General features: G+C 39.5%; 1 pseudogene; it reads left to right on the top strand.

Moving 5' to 3' along the window:
- Positions 1–7,747: 7,747 nt before the first annotated feature.
- LOC148525155 (5S ribosomal RNA) lies at positions 7,748–7,866 on the top strand (annotated as a pseudogene).
- The last annotated feature ends 1,763 nt before the right edge of the window (positions 7,867–9,629 follow it).

The following is a 9,629-nucleotide window of genomic DNA, read 5'->3' on the forward strand; positions in this document are numbered from 1 at the left end:
TCATCTCTCGCATACAGGACACAAGTTGGCTAAGTACAAACTACAGCTGTGCCAATCCAGAGTAAAATATTTGGGACACTGCCTAACCCAGGGGTTACGACATCTAACAAATGATAGAATCCAGGCCATACAAAACATGGCACTGCTGCAGAATCAACAGCAAATTCGTACCTTCTTGGGAATGTGTGGATATTGTAGAATGTGGATCCCAGGTTTTTCTATTTTGGCCTTGCCTTTACAGGAATTAGTCTCTTCCTCAAAGCTCTATCGTGTCATACACACAGAGGAATCAGAGCAGGCTTTTCTTAATCTTAAGGATAGTCTGACAAAAGCTCCTGCATTGGGAATACCTGATTATGAAAAACCTTTTGATTTGTATTGTACAGAAGCCCATGGTTGTGCTGCAGGTGTCCTTACACAAAAACATGGTGATGCCAGTAGGCCCGTAGCATACTACAGTGCCCAGTTGGACACTGTAGCAAGATCACTCCCCACTTGTTTGAGAAGTGTAGCAGCTACCACCCTATTGGTGAGTAAAAGTGAGGACCTGGTACTCGGTCATGATATGATTATCTACACTCCCCATGCTGTATCTGCTCTGTTGAACTCAGCTCAAACCAGACACATCTCTTCAGCTAGGTTTACCAAATGGGAACTAGCTCTAATCGCACCCGCAAACATCACTGTTAAACGTTGCAGCACGCTGAATCCAGCAACATATTTACCATATGTACAACATGATGTACAAAGGGTGGAAGGAGATGAGTTGCTGGCGGGAGGTGAGTTCAGCAGACTTAATGATATGCACGATTGTATGACATATCTGAATCAGACTTTTACTGCTAGACCTGACATACATGACACACCTTTAGAGAATGTGGATGTGACTTTTTATACGGATGGGAGTTGTCATAGACATACAGACACAGGTGAATTATGTACAGGTTATGCTGTTGTAAATGACACAGACATCATAGAAGCTAAGCCTCTTGGTCCTCCTCACTCAGCCCAGGTGGCAGAGTTAGTAGCACTAACTAGAGCGTGTGAACTGGCAGCAGGCAAATCTGCTAACATTTACACTGACTCGAGGTATGTGTTCGGGGTGGTGCACGATTTCGGGGCTCTATGGCGTCTGAGAAATTTTAGGACAGCAGCAGGCACACCAGTTGCACATTCCCGACACATAAAACATCTCTTAGAAGCAATCCAACTGCCCAAAGCAGTGGCAGTAATTAAATGTAAAGCCCTTACATGTGAGGATGATCCGGTGTCACTGGGCAACAACAGAGCCGATGAAGCTGCAAAATGGGCAGCAGGGTTAAAATGTTTTCTCCAACTGAAAAAATTATGTCATCCAAACAATTGATATGCTGAAATTAATTGAGATGCAAAATTTGTGTTCGATTCAGGAAAAATCCATTTGGAAGTTCAAGGGATGTGGGCAAGAGTCCTCTGGGCTCTGGAGGGACGGACAAGGTAAGCCAGTAGCCCCCAAGGCATATTACTCCAGCCTGGCTGAGGCAGCACACGGTCTGACTCATCTGGGAAAACAAGGTATGTGCAAGTTGGTGAGAGCATACTGGTGTGCACCAGGTTTTTCTTCACAAGCAGAAAAGATAGCAATGTCCTGTCTGACCTGCTTGAGGAAGAACATAGGGAAAGCGATCCCTACCGAACTGTCCCACATTCCACCGACTGATGGACCTTTCCAGGTGATACAAATTGATTTCATCCAATTACCACTCTGTAGGAACCTTAAGTATGTATTAGTGTGCATGGATGTATTTTCTAATTGGGTTGAGGCCTACCCAGCGGCCACTAATACTGCTGCACTTACTGCCCAGAAAATAGTTCAGGAATTTGTATGCAGGTACGGTATCCCTAAAATCATCAAGAGTGACAGGGGTACTCATTTCACAAGTGATGTTTTTCAAAATATGTGTAAGCTGATGGGTATTAATAGCCGACTTCACACCCCCTACTGACAGCAAGCCAGTGCCAAGGTAGAGAGGATGAACGGGACTAATAAAAATAAGTTAAGTAAAATCATGGCAGAGACTGGACTAGGATGGCCAGAAGCATTACCTTTGGTCCTACATAGCATAAGGACCACTCCTAGACCTCCTCTAAATCTGTCCCCATTTGAAATACTGTTCGGTAGACAACCTCATTTGATTATAAGTCCACAGGAAGACCTGAAGGGTAACAACGAGGTAACTGTAAAGTATCTTATATCAATGAGTAAGCAGTTAAAACAACAGCAGCAGAAACTGAAATTGTTGTCCCATGATATGCCTGAAACTAACTGTCATGATGTTGAACCAGGAGAATATGTTATGATCAGAAATTTCTTGCGTTCAGGTTGTTTGACTGATCGGTGGGAAGGTCCGTACCAGGTGCTGCTGACAAGTACTACATCTTTGAAGGTGGCCGAGAGAGATACCTGGGTCCATTCCACTAACTGCTAAAAGGTCAATCAACCAGTGGAGAAACAAGTCGGAGACAAGGCTGATAGCGTGGACCTGTCACTTGCGAGCTTGTTCCGGGAGGATTGAAAAGGTCGTAGTGAGATACCTGAACTAGGAGAAATTTGCAGGTCTTGTTGTGACAATGGACAGGCCTGCTGTGTTCATTTTCATGTTCTCTTTTAGAGTGTTCACCATCCTGGCCGGTTCGGGAATATCCAGTTTCTGTGATGGGAGACCGATTGAGGAAATGGGAGCTGATGGCAGTGCTGATGAAGTGGAGTCAGGAGGAGTGCAATGCCAATCAGGGGAGTTTCTGACCAATCTTAGTACTGTTATTGTTAAGAGAGCTGTCATTCCGGATACTCAGAGACGGTGTGGAGGTTTATCGTCTGAAGATTCCTGTATTTGTGAACTATGTGGGTCCCTAATTGATGAGAACTGTATCCAATGGTGCCAACCTAAATATAACCCGTACTGGGGTGGGTATATTGCTAGGAGTGTTCACACGTGCCACAGGGACAGCATTACGTAGGGTTGGTGCCATTTCCGCTGAATATCACGGAAAGGGAAAACATTGGATGGAAAGTTCCTCTCATCCAAACCACCTCATTTCAAACTCTATCAATTCCAAGTAGATAGATCACTTTTGTCTTAAAACATTACCAACCCCAATAAACCCGTTGTAGTTGGAAAATGACAGGGAATAATCAGATGATGACCTTCTCACAAAGAGCTGATAATGAGTCCATAAACCATGATCTTTTACGCTCAATTAAATCTGGTGGGAAACCTTTTAGGTATCGGTATACATTGAGTTCCACCAAAGAAATTATTGGTAAGGTGCCAGATGGTTATTGTGCTAAAATAATACAGCCAGAGACTTGCATGAACCAGATGGAAGACCAAGATATAGGATTGTTTGCAAGAGAAATGTGCTTAATAATAATGATGCATACCATCCCAAATGTTCTCCCCGATAATGTATATTTTATATGTGGAAGAAAAGCGTATAAGTGGCTCTCCATGAGTTCCGAAGGTTTGTGTTACCTAGGAAGAGTAGTCCCAGAAGTTATGACCCTCACACATGTTGAAATGCTTGGTATACATAAAAATACACCGTCACCATATCTTCACACACAATATGAACACAGAGGCAAAAGAAATATGATACCTGGTGACGTGCGTAAAGCCACTCAGTTAATCAGTGAGACAACTGGCTTTCAAGTTTTAGTCGCATTGGATCCCACCAGGATTGCTCGGGGTACATTAAATTTTAGGTATATTCAGGAACTTGCTAAATTGATAGATAATATCACCGAGATGTACGATGACACATTAAGGTATACAGGGAGAGAATTGCAAGCGTACAAGAAAGAACTGGTGCAACACAGGCTAGTGTTGAATTATAATTTATTATTAAAATGGGAGTTTTGTAAGAACCATAATGCTTCAGTGGCTGAAGTAGGGGAGAAGATAGAAGGATGGGTTTCATGGCTGAACCCAGTGAAATGGTTCTCAGGTCTAGCGGAATGGGTCCAGGAAGTGATTGCCAGCATAGGCAAATTCTTGATCCTTATACTAATTGTCATCATAATAATTGGCATATGTGTCTGGTGTGTTCCTATTGTGTTGAAGTGTGGAAAATGTAAAAATAGAGTAAAACGCAAGAACGAAACTATGACGGTGGTCAGTAATGACAATATGAATACCGAGGTAAATATAGAACTGCATTACAACCCTGAACTAGGAAATACCATCATTTAATGTATTATATTTAGACATGCATAGAATGTATTATTGAAATGCTATTTTTAAAACACCTCAGATAATGTAAAGTCTAAATTCCCCTTCAAGACTTCTTTTATAAGACTGGTGCATTCCCACACCTTTCACATGATCTTCCAAGATCCGCGGTGTGTGCGTATAATAGTAGTTTTATGCCCCCACCCAGAGACACATTATTGATAGATTAAGAACCACCTTGTGCCATCCCATAATAACACAAAATAATATGTAAATGTAAGCCTAAATTAAATTCAAAGAGTAGATTGTGTTAGCATGTTTTTCGCTATCAAAGGGTGGATTGTCGAAGCTGAATAATTGGCTGAGACAAGATCAGTTTAAAATTGAATCGTGGCGATGCCATCTTGCGACTGGCCGCAAGACGCCATCTTGGAAATGAGATCGCAAGATGCCATTTTGCGAATGGCCGCCCAAGCGCCATTTTAGATAAACTCACAATTAAGTACATATGGCAATATTACTATTAGCACCATGCGATTGCATCTTTCATAATTTCTCATATACACAGTAATACGCACAATTGCGCTGTTAACTAGTCGCATATTAGCGAATGCATAAGATCCTATATGAAAACGCTGTTTAGTAGCTAAATGTGCACGCATCTGTCCCCAGTTAACTAGCGTCTTTATATCAAACCCCGTATACTCACACATTACACATTCACATACAAGGTTCCATAAGCTTTAAGGTATAAGATTTAAGTTTGTTCACTTAGTATAAATGCTGTGAAATAAAGATTATTTGGTAACTAAGGTTTTGTACATGCTAAGTAAGCCGTGTTTGGTTTTGTACTGATGCGTACTCTTTCAACAGAATTCCGGTATTATCGATGTGGAGATCGCATCATGCATTCTCGACTTATGGACCGCAGAGACTTCAAGCAACAAAATGTATATGATATGAATAACTGTCAGGATGTTGCATGAGGCGGGAATCTAGAGACCCCCAGTTGTTAGAGGCTAGGTTGGGTCTATTTGAATCAGCCTGTTAAACGCTCTGTAACAGATGTATCCCCCTTGGGAACCAATGGCATCAGCAACAAATGTCTCTATTGTTTTGTCTATTCCTGGGGGGTATAAATATGTGTGCTCAAATGCTGGGTTTTTAGTCTTCGTGCTGAATGCTGATAAACGAGGGGTTTCTTGCTGATGCCTAACATCTGGTCCGGAAGCACTGCATATGTATACTGTACTTGGGTCTGTATAATTCCTTTGTGCCGAATTGTGTCTGGATCAATAGCGTGTAACTGACTGTACTTTTACTTGAATAATACTTTGTGCTTTGGAACCACATGTTCTAAGTCTGGAGTCTCTATTTACTGTATGACTGCGTACGCAAATTAGCGTCATCCTTAGAGGTTTATAGGTAGGATTATTAGAAGGTATAGGCAGGGGTATATAGAGGTTCTAATTCAGTATCGCTAATGTCTTCTATGATTTGGTTAAGAAGGATCTTTGTGAAAGAAAATCCGAAAACCATGACCAAAAATTATTTGAAGAATAAAGAGAAGGAAGCCTTGAAGAATCTACAAAATAATAATGACATCGTCATAAAACAAGCTGATAAAGGGGGGAGAATAGTCATTATGGACAGATCCCAATACATTAAAGAGTCTTTTAGGCTACTAGGTGACACCAATTCTTATATTGTATTGGATAATGACCCTTTGGAGAATTGCCTTGATGAGCTGAGGAGACTTCTGGTATATGGACTACACAATGATATTTTAACCAAAGAGGAATACCAATATCTCCTACAGACTAATCCCACTACCCCCATATTTTATTTTTTGCCGAAAATTCATAAGTCCATGGAAAACCCCCCAGGAAGACCTATCATTGTGGGGATAGACTCATTAACTTCACACCTGTCTGAGTATGTTGACATATTCTTGTGTAAATATGTTAAAGAACTCCAATCTTATCTAAAAGACACTACTAATTTATTACAAATCATAAAAGATATGGAGTGGAAAAGTAAGTACTCATGGGTCACTATCGATGTTCAATCGTTATACATATGCATTGAATATTCTAAAGGGATTAATGCGTGCAGAGAATATTTTGAAATGGATACATCAATGAGCACTCCACATAAAGAATTTTTATGCGATTTGATGACTTTTATCCTGGATCATAATTATTTTACATTTTTACACCAGTTTTATCGGCAAATTTGTGGCACTGCTATGGGGACAACGTTTGCCCCTAGCTTTGCCAATCTTTTTATGGGATGTTAGGATAAGAACTATATCTACGATAATAACCCTTTTAAAGATAATATCAAGTTTTTTAAGCGATACATAGATGACATCCTGATAATATGGGAAGGGTCGGAAGAGGATTTTAAGTTGTTTTTAGATTATATTACAGATAACATGAATTTGAAATTCACGTCTAATATAAATAAGAGTACCATTGAATTTCTGTATTTGATTCTATTTGGAGAAGGAAATAAAATCATTACCAAAAATTTTATAAAACAAGTAGATACCAACAGCTATCTACATTTTAAAAGTGGACATCTAAAAAGATGGAAGGAGAACATACCATACTCACAGTTTCATAGGATAAAACAAAATTGTAGTGAGGCACAAACATGTGATGAACAAATCCAGTTATACACTACTAGATTCTTAGAAAAAGAATATCCTCTTAAAGTCCTCTTGGAAGCAAAAGATAGAATGAATAATATGGAGAGAGGTATGCTTTTGGATTACAAGAGTGTAGAAGAAAAATAAAGAGAGAAAAACATCATTCCTTTTATAACAACATATAATGCACATGAGAAAGACATCAAGCATTCGCTAAATAAACATTGGAATATCCTTTTAATGGATCCAGTTTTGAAGGAAATCTTACCACCTAGACCCCCCATAGTGTTCAGAAAATCAAGGAACCTTAAAGATGCCCTAGCACCTAGCATGCTAAGGGATACCAACACCTTAAAACCCAGCATCCTTCCCAGTTGTCCGGGGAGCTATAAATGTGGTAGATGCAACGTATGCAAATACCTGCACCGAGAGAGAAAGAGCTTTAAGAATTCGGCGGATAGTAAGGAATATAAAATTAAACAGCATCTCAACTGCAACTCAACTTCAGTGATTTACCTCTTGGAATGTTCATGTGGAACAAAATATGTGGGCAAGACGAAACGACCACTAAAACGTTGCATACAGGAGCATATACGGAATATTAAAAATAAGGTGGAGACGCATATGGTGTCAAGGCATTTCAATTTATGTCATAAATCAGATCCAGATGATTTGACGTTTAAAGCAATAGAACATGTGGAATTGGGAGACAGAGAAGGAGACCTTGCAAACAAATTATCCAAACGGGAGTTGTTTTGGATCTTTGAATTGGACACTATGACGCCTAGAGGATTCAATGATAATTATTAAATAGCTCCCTTCCTATAAAAAGATCGAGATGGAGAAAAACAGGTCAGGAGGGTATACAGTATGTCCCAATAATATCTACTGTCATACCTGCGTTGGAGTGCCCAATTTCGTCTGATCTTGGAAGCTAAGCACCATTGGGCTTGGTTAGTACTTGGATGGGAGACCTCTAGGGAAGACCAGGTATGGTAGATTCCCAAGGGGCATATAGGTATTATTCCCTCAGGTTAAGTGACCTATGAAGCACTCTTTGATATACATCTGAAAGTCCATGAATGAACCACGCAACAAAGAAGAAGTTCCTGAAATAAATATTTATATTCGGAGTAACTATATATATATATACATATTTAGAAAAACTGGGAAAAAAAAGAGAAGAAATTCCCTATTATTAACACCAACACACATATAACTTATATCACATAGTTGGGACTTGTAATAATTATTAACACACAATATTGTCTTATACTTATTATTATGAAAACATTTTAATTAAGTACAGATCTGGTGTGAAGAACAATTTTTAAGAATTCATTTTTGGACATACCTAAGTTATTTTTGGACATGCTTAATACATGTGTTGACACTAACATTGTTTCCATTATGCCATATAGGAAACATTAAACAAATTGCTACTTCCAGGATTAAGCGCCTTAATAGCAGATAGAAAGGAGTAGGAAGATGGCCGTGGAGATAGCGATCACTAGGAGTAGCAAGATGGCCACGGGTGGAGACACCACTGAGAGTATTAAGATGGATGCCGCCAGCGATGACCGTGGAGATTGTGATTGCCAGAAGTAGCAAGATGGCCGCGGGTGGAGACTCCAGTGAGAGCACTAAGATGGATGGTGGCAGCTATGGGGAGTGACCAGGAAAGAGGAGGTGTGAACACGTGATCGGGTGATCGAATGGAGGAAGCAGATGGACCAGCCTATCACGGATAGCCAAGGATGGTGTGTAGTGCTGTATGTCAATTGGGCAGAAGTAACGTGAGATGGAGATAACCAATGAAAAGGAGCAGAACGTACTGCACATTAAGAAAAGGACGGAAGTGCTGCGAGGACTAAGGGCGGAAGTGATGCGATACACCACAAACGGAGTAATACTCGATCTATTAAATATCTGAAGATTCAAAATGACATACATGTGTAGAAATATGATGATGTATACTAACAGTGTGGCTAATAAGAGAACAGTTCAATGAAAATATAACAACTATGACTCTTTAAGAAGCTTATGTTAATCGGAAAACCGGAAGTGATGTCACAAATGATTCCTATCATTCCTTGTTTGTCCTTATTAGAGGGGGTATAAATATTGGATACTCCATAGGAGCTTTACTATCCCTTGAAGAAGTCCAGGATACGGACGAAACGCATTGGATGCTCCTGTTCTCTACCCATTCATGAACTTGCCATTTTTATCAGATATGCTATATATTTTTTAAATCCTTATTTACTCTGAATTTTTTATGGTATTTTTATATATATACATATGTGCAATTTTTTTCTTGTTTTTATGTATTTTATCCTTCATGTGGAAGGATATTATTGCTGTTTTTGATTAAAATTATTTTATACTTTTTTAATTGACTGGTTTGCACTTTTCATATCTTTGCACTTTAATAATTAATGCATGGTTGCACTTTCATATGAATCTTGTTGATATTAGTTTTGGTTACTCCATTGTTTGGGAGATATCCCCTAATGAATTATTTCTTGCACTGCAACACTTTTTGCACAGTCCACTAGTCACTTTAATATCGTTTTTGTATATATAAGGGTACATAAGCACATAAGGCGCTCTATTCCAGTTCCAATAGTTCCATTTTTCATATATGTAGCAGATCACCACTGATACATTGTTTCTACTGGTTGAGCTGACACCCATACTGTTGGGGGAGTACATGATAACCATTTATAGATCTTGGTTTGGTTAAAGCATATTTTTGTGTGAGA

The sequence above is a fragment of the Taudactylus pleione genome, unplaced genomic scaffold, assembly GCF_031769625.1.
Source record: "Taudactylus pleione unplaced genomic scaffold, aTauple2 ptg000111l, whole genome shotgun sequence".
In the NCBI taxonomy this organism is placed as follows: Eukaryota; Metazoa; Chordata; class Amphibia; order Anura; family Myobatrachidae; genus Taudactylus; species Taudactylus pleione.